Source organism: Pelobates fuscus, chromosome 2 (assembly GCF_036172605.1).
Source record: "Pelobates fuscus isolate aPelFus1 chromosome 2, aPelFus1.pri, whole genome shotgun sequence".
Taxonomy (NCBI): Eukaryota; Metazoa; Chordata; class Amphibia; order Anura; family Pelobatidae; genus Pelobates; species Pelobates fuscus.
In genome coordinates, this window is record NC_086318.1 from 200,759,092 (window position 1) to 200,772,572 (window position 13,481).

The 13,481-nt window shown below is 45.1% G+C and overlaps 1 protein-coding gene across 1 annotated transcript in view; it reads left to right on the plus strand.

Annotated features, from left to right (window-relative positions):
• The window catches only part of FAM89A (family with sequence similarity 89 member A), a 533,463-nt gene that overhangs the window by 331,137 nt on the left and 188,845 nt on the right, over positions 1 to 13,481 (plus strand). The gene's annotated exons all lie outside the window — the stretch shown is intronic.

Consider the following 13,481-nt stretch of genomic DNA (forward strand, 5'->3'; position numbering starts at 1 on the left):
ATACAACACGTGTGAATCTTTATACAAGAGAGTAGTTCTAGTATATGCAATATAACAGTAGGTGGGGATGCTTGGTCTTTCATTGGCTACTTACACTAAATGTCCCAAATAAATTTTATTTGAGCTGTATTGAGGGGACATACTACGAGACATTGCCTTCTCATAATGTGAATCTTTTTGCACAGGTTTGGACATTTTTTGGTCAATTATTCAAATGTAAAGTGATGGAGCATGATAATTTTTCCATCAAATGCCATGCTTGGATCTTGCCTATCCTCCCTTAGGATAGTGTGTGGCTCAGTAAATTAAAGGGATATATAGTCCCCAAAACAACTTTAGCTCAATTAAGCAGTTTTGGTATATATATCATGTCCCTGCAGTCCCAATTCTTTGGCATTTAGGATTACTTTGTTTATGCAGTTCTAGCCACACTTCCCTGCATGCGACCTGCACAGCCTTCCTAAACATTTCCTCAAAGGGAGATCTAATGTTTAAACTTTCTTATTCCTGCTCTGTTAATAGATTGCAAGAGCCTCCTGAGTGTGATTAAAGTTTAATATACAGAGTTAAGAGTAAAGTAAATTAAGATCTGATTGAAAATTAAACATTTTCTTCCACAGTCAGGGGAGATGTGGCTAGGGCTCCATAAAGAGAAACAAAAATGATTTACATCTAAAATGGCAGAGAATTGAACAGTGAGACTGCAAGGGCATGATCTATACACTCAAACTGTGACATCACAAGAGTAGTTAAGGTAAACATTCTGCATTTAAATGTTGAGTAATGCCTATGTACTTCCTAAAACCCTTTTAAAATGCAAGGAATAAGCAATTGTTTAGACTGGAAGAAAGAAGATTTCGTCTAAGGCAAAGGAAAGGTTTTTTTTTTTTACTGTAAGAACAATAAGGATGTGGAATTCTCTGCTTGAAGAAATGGTTTTATCAGAGTCCATACAGATGTTCAAACAGCTACTAGATGCATACTTGCAAAAACAGAATATTCAAGGATATAATCTTTCAATGTAGGGTAATAACTGCTTGATCCAAGGATAAATCTGACTGCCATTCTGGGGTCAAGAAGGATTTTTTTTCCCCTAGCTTGTTGCAAAATTGGAAGTGCTTCAAACTGTTTTTTTCTTTTTCTTTTTGCCTTCTTTTGGATCAACAGCAAAAAACATATGTGAGGAAGGCTGAACTTGATGGACGCAAGTCTCTTTTCAGCTATGTAACAATGTAATTGTGGAGGACAGTAGCAGATGAAAGATACCAAACTCAATGTAAAAGATAGGTTTACTTTAAGTGTATTTGGCAAACTGACATTTTTTTTATTAATGTAGCTGTTATACAGACATTTGGTTTAACTATAATAACTCAAACTTTAGCTGAATTTGTAGCATAAATAAGTACACTTGGGAACATGATTGGCCCAATTACATGTGAAGATTTATGTGGCATATTCTAAAAAGTAGGTAAGCAGATTTTGTAAAATCAGTGAAACGGAGTATGGCACAGCTCTATAACTCATTCTATAGCTAAATGGCATCTCAGTAGAAATTTTCATGTTGGGTCACTTTTGCTATTATAAAGTACAGATGATGTCCAGTTAAAGATACATGGTATTTAAATGCTTGGGGACTAAAAGAGTGCTCAGGCTTTGATCATGGTGCATGTCACGTAAATGCTTGAGGACTAAGATAACGCCCAGGTATTGATTCCTGGCGTGCTTCTTGTCTAATTATTCACCTAAATGTTTCCAGACCTGATATGAGAGGCAAGAAAAACTCATTCAGTAAGAAAAATGGCCGTGCTCGCATTAGGATTTCCCAATAGGAAAGCATAAATCAACACTTTCCTATGGGGAAAATCTGATGCTGAAGGTCCTCATGCTGAGCGTGAGGACATCCAGCGTCCGATAACGGACCAAAGGTCGGTTTCGATTCCGGAAGCCCTCTAGTTGCTGTCTGATAAACAGTTACTGAGGGCAGACTTAGAGCTGCAATGTAAACATTAATTTATTTTATTAACCTATTTTATTGATAAACACAATGTTTTAAAGCATGCTAAAACACAGGAAAAATATAAATGCATCCTAAAAAAATAATATTCCTCTTTGAACACTATCTGCAAATAGGCTATTTTTAACAAAGTGGAAGAGGAATGACCTGCGATCTGACAGATGGTCAAATGTATGTTTGTATTTGTAGAAGAGGCTTTGGGACTATAGCCAGCAAGCTGTACTTAGTTTGCTGGCTATACAAGGCAACATATAAAGCCTAGTCCTTCAGACTAAATGCACCATTGTTGCATCATGTAAAATAGCTTTGCATGCTTTCCGTTTTAAATTATTATTTATAAAGCGCGGTAGCGCCAACAAATTCCGCACTGCTCTACAATGGGTGGACTAACAGACACATATTTGTAACCAGATGAGTTGGAAATACAGAACAGAGGGATTGAGGACCCAGCTCAATGGCTTACATGCTAGAGGGAGTGAGGTATAGTGACACAAAGGGTAAGTGTAGGGTAGAAGAGTAGGTTGCTAGGAAAGTATTCACTGAAGGTTTAAAATTAAATTTTAATGATTCATCTGTCATGGTCTATATTGGTAGCAATTGTTTGCAAACAAAAAAACAAGAGTAAAATGCACACACTGAAAGAGGGGAACTTCCTGCAGGGTGCTCCAGAAAGGGAGGACCAATCCCTGAAGAGATCAACTTGAAAAAAAAATATCCAGGCACGCCTGAGGTTTTCTTCTAAAAGGCAGTGTATTTAATTGAAACAAGAAAGTGGAGACTGCGATAAAGGCTCAGAGAGGAGCCAAAATGTTGTCTCCACTTTCTTGTTTCAAAGGTCTGCCTGGATATTTCCTTTTTTTCCATATTGGTAGCAATGACCGTCAGTGGAAAACAGAAGGTCCTAAATAATGAGCTCAGGGAACTAGGTAGTAAACTGAAGAAAAGGACCTGCAAGTATTTTCAGAAATATTACCTGTGCCGTCCGCTACAGTAGAGCGGGAGATTAGGGAGGTTAATGCGTGATTTTGCGCTTTGGTACAATTTTTTTATAGCCGTAATGGATTGCACCTGTGCTGGGGGACAGGATGGCTAAAAGGTTGGAGGAGTTTTTAAACTAGTGGTGGGAGGGAGGGAGGGACACAGAAATATGCTAAATGGAGATATGGCAGAAAGGAGACATGGGAGAGGCAGGCAAAATCACAAGAGAAGAGGTATGTAACGGTAATAAAAATTCACATAAAGTAGAAGTGACTCATGATATTAATGTATGCATACTAAATAACAAAATAGGGTACCTAGGGGCAATAGCATACACTACGTCAGGGGTAGGCAACATATGGCACGTGTGCCATGCACGGCACGCAAGGTGTCTTTGCATGGCACTCAAGGCTGCTAGAGCCAAACAGGGTCTGGCCTATCAGGAGTCAATGAAACTTCAGATATCTGCTGATACGAAAAGGTGGTGAGGGACAATCCTCAATTTATGCATTGCAGCATGTAGAGGTAGTGATCTCAGATCACTTCCTCCCAGCACTTGTGAAAGGGAATCCACACTTGAGTAGAGCAGCCTGCAGCTGCTGTTGCAGCTCCTGTCCTTGAGTTGTACCTGGCCAGCCTGGTCCTCACTGGAACCCAGGGAAGCGACCCACACTGCTAGATATACATAGAGCTGCAGCCCCCCCGTCACCACCCTGTAACCCCCCCTCACCCTGCCACCCCACCTGTCACCCCCCCTCACCCTGCCACTTCACCCTGCCACCCCACCTGTCACCCCTCTCTCACCATGTCACCCCCCTGTCAACACCCTGTCACCCCCCTTACCCTGCCACCCCACCTGTTACCCCCTGTCAACACCCTGTCACCCCCCTCACCCGGCCACCCTACCTGTCACCCCCTAACCCTGTTAATTCACCCTGTCACCCCCTCTCACGCTGCCACCCCACCTGTCACCCCCTCTCACCCTGTCACCCTGCCACCCCACCTGTCATCCCCCTCTCACCCCACATATGACCCTGTCACTCACCCTGCCACCCCACCTGTCACCCCGCTCACCCTGCCACCCCACCTGTCACCCCACCTCTTACTCTGTGACCCCCCACAGTATGTCACCCCCTTACTCTGTCACCTCACTGTGTCACTCCCCACACACTGTCACCCTAACTCACACTGTCACCCCCCTCTCACCCCCATAACACTATGTCACCCTCCCTTTGACACTAGGTCTCCCCCTCTCGCACTAGGTCTCCCCCCTCACACATTAGGTCTCCACCCTCTCACACTAGGTCTCCCCCCTCACACACTAGGTCTCCCCCCTCTTAATCTGTCACCCTTTCGGCCCCTCTCACCCTGTCGCCCCCTCTTACTCTGTCGCCCCCTCTGTCTGTCATCCCCCCTCTCTCTGTCACCCTCCCTCTCACTCTGTCACCCTCCCTCTCCCTCTGTCACCCTCCTTCTCACTCTGTCACCCTCCCTCTCACTCTGTCACCCCACTCTGTCTCTTCCCTCTTACTCTGTCACACCCCTTACACTAATGTAACCCTCTCACACTAATGTCACCCCCTCTCACACTAATGTCACCCCCCCTCTTACTCTGGCACCCCCCTCTTACTCTGTCACCCTCTCACACTATGCCACCTCCCTACACTATGTCACCCCCTCTAACTATGTAATTTTCCTCACACACTCTGTCACCCCCCTCCATACACACTGTCTCTCCCTCCAAACATACGGGCACCACTCTCCGCACTCTGGCACCCCCCTCCATATACTCTGGCACCCTCCTGCTCTTTTACACTCACCTTGCTACAGTTACCCTTTTACTCACCCTGTCACCCCCTGAAGGCAATCATTCTACACACTGTCATAAAACATAGCTTCGCCATAAACTCAGTGCCAAAGGCCACAGGCAGTACAAAAAAATAACCCATGCTCAGAGAAACATACATACATACATATACAAAGATACTCACTGCCAGACACACACTCTCAGGCACACACAGGTAGACAATGCAACGATGTAAACAAAGATTCGTTCTCTATATCCAGTACTACAAGCTCCACCTTCAAGTCTAGAGCCGCCAAGTCTAGAGCCGCCAAGTCTAGAGCCGCCACTGCATGGTAGGATGCGATGCATGACTGGGCAGTTAGATTAAATGGTTACACATTATTAAGGAAGGTTAGAAAATGTAATGCTAAATCTTAAGCAAGTGGAATGTGACTACGACTATGTGGAAACTTTATGGGTTATCTGCTTGGGGCAAAAGAAGGGAAATCAATTATTGATTGGGATGTGTTATAAAGCACCTAATGTTGACATTGATGAGAAAGAACAGCTTTTAGAGCAAATTAGAAAGGTACATTTATGTACCGTTGGGTAATAAATATAAAAGAAACAAATTAAAACCAATGTGACTTATTGGGAAATATTATCTCCTATATAGATTATAAAGAAGCCAATATCCATGCAAAAAAGACAATTAGAGTAGCTAAACTAAACAAAATGGGAAATTGATAACCAAAGAGAACAAAACCAACCCCAAAACATTTTTTAAGTACATAAATTTAATAAAATAAAATAAATTAAAGTGTAGGTACACTGAAAACAGAGATTGATATGTTAGTTAATGAAGACCACGAATAGGCAGACCTTTTAAACAACTATCTTTCATCAGTATGTAGGAAGGAGTAAGGAGGAACCTATGGGAAGAGATATGCAAATGTTTGCTGAAAAAAAAACTTACAGCAGAATTGTGATTGGATGACTCAAGACAAGGTGTTACAACAGCTAAAATAAAAAGTTAATGACAGTATTCACCCACGAGTACTTAAGGAGCCAAGTGTGGAAATAAGTAAACCTCTTTGGATTTTGCCAAGGTGTTTGACATGGTTCCTCACAATAGGTTAGTATGCAAACTAAAATAAATTGGTCTAGATGAAAATTCTTGTTTTGGGTAAAACATAGGCGTAAAGATAGAGTAGAGAGAGTTGTAATTAATGGTACATTTTCAAGCTGCACAAAAGTGGTAAGTTCAGGGTTCTGTTTAGGATCAGATTCTATTTAACATATTTATAAATGATCTTGAAATAGGCATTGAAAGCCATGTTTCGGTGTTTGCAGATGACACAAAACTCTGTAAAGTAATACAACATGAGCAAGATATTGCTTTGCTGCAGAGGGATTTAGATAGATTGGGGGACTGGGCACTCAAATGGCAGATGAAATTTAATTTATAAAAATGCAAAGTTATGCACTTTGGGGTAAAGCAACTTACACCCTAAGTGCTAGTGAATCAGGGATAACTACACACAAGAAGGATTTGGGAATTTTTATAGACCGCAATGTGCAAGTCTATGCCCCCCCACCACAGCCCCCATGTTATGTTATGGGGGCTGTGGTGGGGGGGCATAGACTTGCGCCAGAGTATCATGGACCCTTTGATCTTTATATTATTCCTCCAGCGTCTGTCATTAAGAGTGGTGACTTGCCTGGAGATGTTAGTTTGCTTGGACGTCAGCTGTTGCACCTTGTTGCCAAGAGCTTGCAGGCCCTGTTTAAGTTCCAAGACATCTTCTTCTGTGGCTCGGGTATGCCTGAGTATCACGGCCTGGTTGGTGCAGCATTTGACCTATGTCACATTGGGCCTTTGGGGTAAATGGAAGCGGCTTTTGAGATTGTCTCTCCATCTCACCAGCAGTGTGGCAGTCCGGGGTGCGGGTTAGTCGTCTCTGCAGCACTCCACATCTGATACCCCCAGTCTGGTTCACAGGACGTCTGCCGACGCAGTAGGCCTTGGGTCCTCAGTTGTGTTTTTTTTGTGGTCAAGGTAAGATATCTTATTGCCATTCTGGGATCAAGAAGGAATATTTTCATAGTTTGTTGCAAAATTGGAAGCTATACAGATGTGTGAATGTAGGAAATGAACACACCTCCATATAAAGGTAAACAAAGTAAGGATGTATTACGTGGGGCACACAGTGCCAATATTTGTGTTAGAAAAGCACTTGAAAGGTCCAGGCATGTCATGAACATTTTATAAGTCAATAAATTCTCTTTTTACCATAGAAGTCTTTTTGCCTTATGCTGTGTTCAAAAATCAACTTAAGGGCTTTAGTCAAACAGAGAAGTAAAGTCCTCCTTACCCTACTTAGATTAAGTATATATTATATTCTTTGTCTCTGTGACATAATGGAAACATCTGATATAATGACAACACCACCAGTATCATCCTCAAAACTCGATGCCACAGCTTCCAGAGTTCATGTGAAACAGACCCTGCTTTCCCAAGCTTCACTTAATGTGGATGCACACTGAATGCTTATGGACTGACACATCCTGGAATTCTTGCCTAGTGGATCGCAACCATCTTTAAACACGCTCTTGTGCTGAACCTTTCTCTGGTGACCCCAGATGTATGAACGTCCTGGACTGATAAAGGTCCCAAATTCAGGTTTCTCCCACCAAATGCATGATTATTGACAAGTAGAGAAACTGTGTATGTCTGTTATTTGGCCAGGGCGATGAAACCATTATCCATTAAAACAAGGGAAGCCCTCACTCAGCTTGATGTGAATGGCACTGGAATGAAAACCAAGTGATACCACTTGACATCTGACAGTTTCCCACTGTGGAGGCGGATTTCAATGAACTTCATTATGAAAGTTTAAAAACCTCAATGATTAAAAACCACACACACTTTTATAGCCTACGTTTGATCCCTCTGCTTGGTGTTGTTTCTCACCTCTACTTTTTACAAACATTTTACCTGGCTTAGTCACTGAGATATAAATATATATATTGCAAGATGTTATTATATTTTTACTTTCTCTCTTATAACTGTGTTATATAGATCTTGAAAATGCTAATAATTAGTGTTGTCGCGAACCCGGAATTTTCGGTTCGCGAACGGCGAACGCGAACTTCCGCAAATGTTCGCGAACCGGCGAACCGCGCGAACCGCCATTGACTTCAATGGGCAGGCGAATTTTAAAAACAACAGGGACTCTTTCTGGCCACAATAGTGATGGAAAAGTTGTTCCAAGGGGACTAACACCTGGACTGTGGCATGCCAGAGGGGGATCCATGGCAAAACTCCCATGGAAAATTGCACAGTTGATGCAGAGTCTGCTTTTAATCCATAAAGGGCAGAAATCACCTAACATTGACACCTGTCCTCAAAGCCCAGCCCTGATACACACTGACACAGAGCAGAATAGAGACTGTTCCCCCTACATAGGGTCACTTGACAGATATGGATTGACACCTGTCTTCAAAACCCCTGATACACACTGACACAGAGCAGAATAGGGACTGTTCCCCCTACATAGGGTCACTTGGCAGATATGGATTGACACCTGTCCTCAAAACCCCTGATACACACTGACACAGAGCAGAATAGAGACTGTTCCCCCTACATAGGGTCACTTGGCAGATATGGATTGACACCTGTGCTCAAAACCCCTGATACACACTGACACAGAGCAGAATAGGGACTGTTCCCCCTACATAGGGTCACTTGGCAGATATGGATTGACACCTATCCTAATGATCCCTGATACACACTGACACAGAGCAGAATAGAGACTGTTCCCCCTACATAGGGTCACTTGGCAGATATGGATTGACACCTGTCCTCAAAACCCCTGATACACACTGACACAGAGCAGAATAGAGACTGTTCCCTGTCCACAGAGACCATGATACACACTGACACAGAGCAGAATAGAGACTGTTCACCGTCCACAGAGACCATGATACACACTGACACAGAGCAGAATAGAGACTGTTCCCCCTACATAGGGTCACTTGGCAGATATGGATTGACACCTATCCTAATGATCCCTGATACACACTGACACAGAGCAGAATAGAGACTGTTCCCCCTACATAGGGTCACTTGGCAGATATGGATTGACACCTGTCCTCAAAACCCCTGATACACACTGACACAGAGCAGAATAGAGACTGTTCCCTGTCCACAGAGACCATGATACACACTGACACAGAGCAGAATAGAGACTGTTCACCGTCCACAGAGACCATGATACACACTGACACAGAGCAGAATAGAGACTGTTCCCCCTACATAGGGTCACTTGGCAGATATGGATTGACACCTGTCCTCAAAACCCCTGATACACACTGACACAGAGCAGAATAGAGACTGTTCCCCCTACATAGGGTCACTTGGCAGATATGGATTGACACCTATCCTAATGATCCCTGATACACACTGACACAGAGCAGAATAGAGACTGTTCCCCCTACATAGGGTCACTTGGCAGATATGGATTGACACCTATCCTAATGATCCCTGATACACACTGACACAGAGCAGAATAGAGACTGTTCCCCCTACATAGGGTCACTTGGCAGATATGGATTGACAAATCCCTGACAAACAGCTACCACATGCAAGGAAGGCAGCAGGGGCGCAAATGACCCACTCCCGACGCGGGAAGGTAGTGACGACAAATAACAATACAGGACTCTTTAGATTTTCCAGACCCTGGGGTTGACATTAGTCCAGATTTACATCTTGTGACCCATGAGGATGTTCCAGGCACTACTTGTGAAATAAAGACAGATAATAAAGTGAATGATCCTTCTCCTTGGGACTTGCATCCTGTCGTTGAAGGTGGAGTAGGCAATGGCAAGAGCATGCTGTGGGTAGTCAGTGCAAACACTCTCTTCCCGGTGAATAATGAGGAGACTAACTATGATGACGTTATTTGCGTTGAAAGTAATGATGCCAGAGATCTTTTGAAACCATATGGAAGGAACGAATTGGTTAAAAGAAAGGCAAGAGACCACCTGCATATAGACAAGAATACGCATAAGAGAAAGAAGAGAACAGGTGAAAAAGAGAAGCTGCAGACTGCCTATCTGCAAATAGTTGAGTTATGTCCTGAAGATGTCCGTGTTACCACAGTGCAGACTCTGTTTGATACACTACTGAGGAGAGTCAGAGAAACCCCAGATCTTCACGTATTGGATGAGTCGGTGCGTGGAGTTGCAGAGAACGTAGAACAAGAAATATTTAAACTTTTCCTGTGTACTGACAGCAGATATACATAGGGTCACTTGGCAGATATGGATTGACACCTGTCCTCAAAACCCCTGATACACACTGACACAGAGCAGAATAGAGACTGTTCCCTGTCCACAGAGACCATGATACACACTGACACAGAGCAGAATAGGGACTGTTACCCCTACATAGGGTCACTTGGCAGATATGGATTGACAAATCCCTGACAAACAGCTACCACATGCAAGGAAGGCAGCAGGGGCGCAAATGACCCACTCCCGACGCGGGAAGGTAGTGACGACAAATAACAATACAGGACTCTTTAGAGGCCCTGTAATTGTAATCAGTCCACTTGAAATCCTTTAACTTTGATCAATTGGAGGGAAGTCTGGTGCAAAGCCACTGACCCATGCGCAGGGCCAGCCTTAGGCCTTTGGGCGCCCTGTGCAAGAAATCTTCCCGACGCGGGAAGGTAGTGACGACAAATAACAATACAGGACTCTTTAGAGGCCCTGTAATTGTAATCAGTCCACTTGAAATCCTTTAACTTTGATCAATTGGAGGGAAGTCTGGTGCAGAGCCACTGACCCATGCGCAGGGCCAGCCTTAGGCCTTTGGGCGCCCTGTGCAAGAAATCTTCCCGACGCGGGAAGGTAGTGACGACAAATAACAATACAGGACTCTTTAGAGGCCCTGTAATTGTAATCAGTCCACTTGAAATCCTTTAACTTTGATCAATTGGAGGGAAGTCTGGTGCAGAGCCACTGACCCATGCGCAGGGCCAGCCTTAGGCCTTTGGGCGCCCTGTGCAAGAAATCTTCCCGACGCGGGAAGGTAGTGACGACAAATAACAATACAGGACTCTTTAGAGGCCCTGTAATTGTAATCAGTCCACTTGAAATCCTTTAACTTTGATCAATTGGAGGGAAGTCTGGTGCAGAGCCACTGCAATGAGCCTACAGGCATTGCGCATGAGCGTCCAGTAACGTGGCAAAAAAATTCCCAGCTGCCCAGAGGCTGTCCTAGCACCCCGGTCATACAAATATTCATTAACAGCTTTTTCTTGTTGGAGCAGGCGGTCGAACATTAGGAGTGTTGAATTCCAACGTGTAGGGCTGTCGCAAATCAAGCGCCTCACTGGCATGTTGTTTCGCCGCTGGATATCGGCAAAGTGAGCCATGGCCGTGTAGTAATGCCTGAAATGGCCACACACCTTCCTGGCCTGCTTCAGGACGTCCTGTAAGCCTGTGTACTTATGCACAAAGCGTTGTACGATCAGATTACACACATGTGCCATGCACGGCACATGTGTCAACTTGCCCAACTTCAATGCCGCTATCAATTTTTTTCCGTTGTCACACACCACTTTGCCGATATCCAGTTGCTGCGGAGTCAGCCACTTTTCCACCTGTGCGTTCAGGGCGGACAGGAGTGCTTGTCCGGTGTGACTCTCTGCTTTCAAGCAAGTCAAACCCAAGACGGCGTGACACTGCCGTATCCGGGATGTGGAATAGTACCTGGGAAGCTGGGGGGGTGCCGTTGATGTGGAGCAAGAAGCAGCGGCACAAGAGGACTCAGCCGAGGAGGTTATGGAAGAGGATGGAGTAGGAGGAGTAGAGGACTGCCTGCAATTCGTGGCGGTGTCACCAACTCCTCTGCAATGCCACGCATTCCTTGCTTGTCAGCCGTCAGCAGGTTTACCCAATGCGCAGTGTAGGTGATATACCTGCCCTGACCATGCTTTGCAGACCAGGTATCAGTGGTCAGATGGACCCTTGCCCCAACACTGTGTGCCAGACATGCCATGACTTCCTTTTGCACAATCGAGTACAAGTTGGGGATTGCCTTTTGTGAAAAGAAATTCCGGCCGGGTACCTTCCACTGCGGTGTCCCAATAGCTAAAAAATTTTTGAACGCCTCAGACTCAACCAGATTGTATGGTAAAAGCTGGCGGGCTAATAGTTCGGACAAGCCAGCTGTCAGACGCTGGGCAAGGGGGTGACTTGGTGACATTGGCTTCTTACGCTCAAACATGTCCTTGACAGAAACACATGACTGTGGGCAGATGAGCGGGAACTGCTCAAGGCGGGAGACGGAGTGGCGGATGGTTGAGAGGGGGCAAGAAGGACAGCAGTGGTTGACGTGGCTGAAGATGCTGGACCAGGAGGAGGATGGCGGCTTAGAGTAGGCGTGCTGCTTGTACTCATGTGTTGATCCCATAGGCGTTTGTGATGTGAGATCATGTGCCTACGCAAAGCAGTTGTACCTAGGTGGGTGTTGGACCTCCCACGACTCAGTTTCCTTTGGCACAGGTTGCAAATGGCATCGCTGTTGTCAGAGGCAGACACACAAAAAAAATGCCACACTGCTGAGCTCTGCAATGACGGCATTCTGGTGGTGGACACAGCATGCGTTGATTGGCGTGCTGTCGGGCTGACCCCGGGTGCCGATGCATGCTGTCTGACTGTGCCACTAGCTCCTTGCGACGACCCCCCCCTGCTTCCAACTGGTCTCCTCCTCCTCCTCTCTGTCTCCCCATCTGAACTTTCGCCCTGTTCTTCTTCTCTTCTAGCGGGCACCCACGTGACATCCATGGACGCATCGTCATCATCAACCGCTTCGCTTGTATCTGACAACTCAGAAAAGGAAGCAGCAGCGGGTACAACATCATCATCATCACACCGTACCTCCATGTGTTTAATGCTGCCTGCCTGAGACATATCCCTGTTATCTACATCCTCTAGCAATAATGGTTGCGCATCACTCATTTCTTCAAACGGGTGTGTGAATAACTCCTCTGACATACCAAGTAAAGCGGCTGTGGTGCTAGTTTTGGTGGTGGCGGCAGGCGGGTGAGTGCTATCTTGAGAGGTGCCTGAAGCTAAGCTGGAGGAGGATGGTGCGTCAAGGTTCCGAGCGGAGGCTGTACAAGATTGGGTGTCCTGTGTTAGCCAGTCAACTAAGTCCTCAGAACTTTTCAAGTTCAGGGTACGTGGCTTCTGAAAACTGGGCATTATTCTAGGGCAAAAGGGAATCACAGCACCACGACCACGACGGCCCCTGCGGGGTGGCCTGCCTCTGCCTGTCATTTTTTGGGGGATTTGTGGTACTATGCGTGCAAGCTACTGTGAGACCAGATATGATTGGCACTGGAACAGTTCTGCAGAGCACACACTGTAGGCCTGAGACACCCGCTTGAAGACAAGTAACTGCTATTCAATCTATAACAGTGAAAAACAAATTTTGTTTTTAAAAGCACGCTATAGAGACACCAGATATGAGTGGCAACTGTCAAAGCACGCTGGCACAGGTCTGCAGAGCACACGCTGAAGTAGGCCTGACACCAAGATGCTTGCAGACAACTAACTGATCTTCTATTACAGTGAAAAAAAAATTATTTCTTTTAAATCTAAAGCTTAACCAATTGTTAAAACAGATAT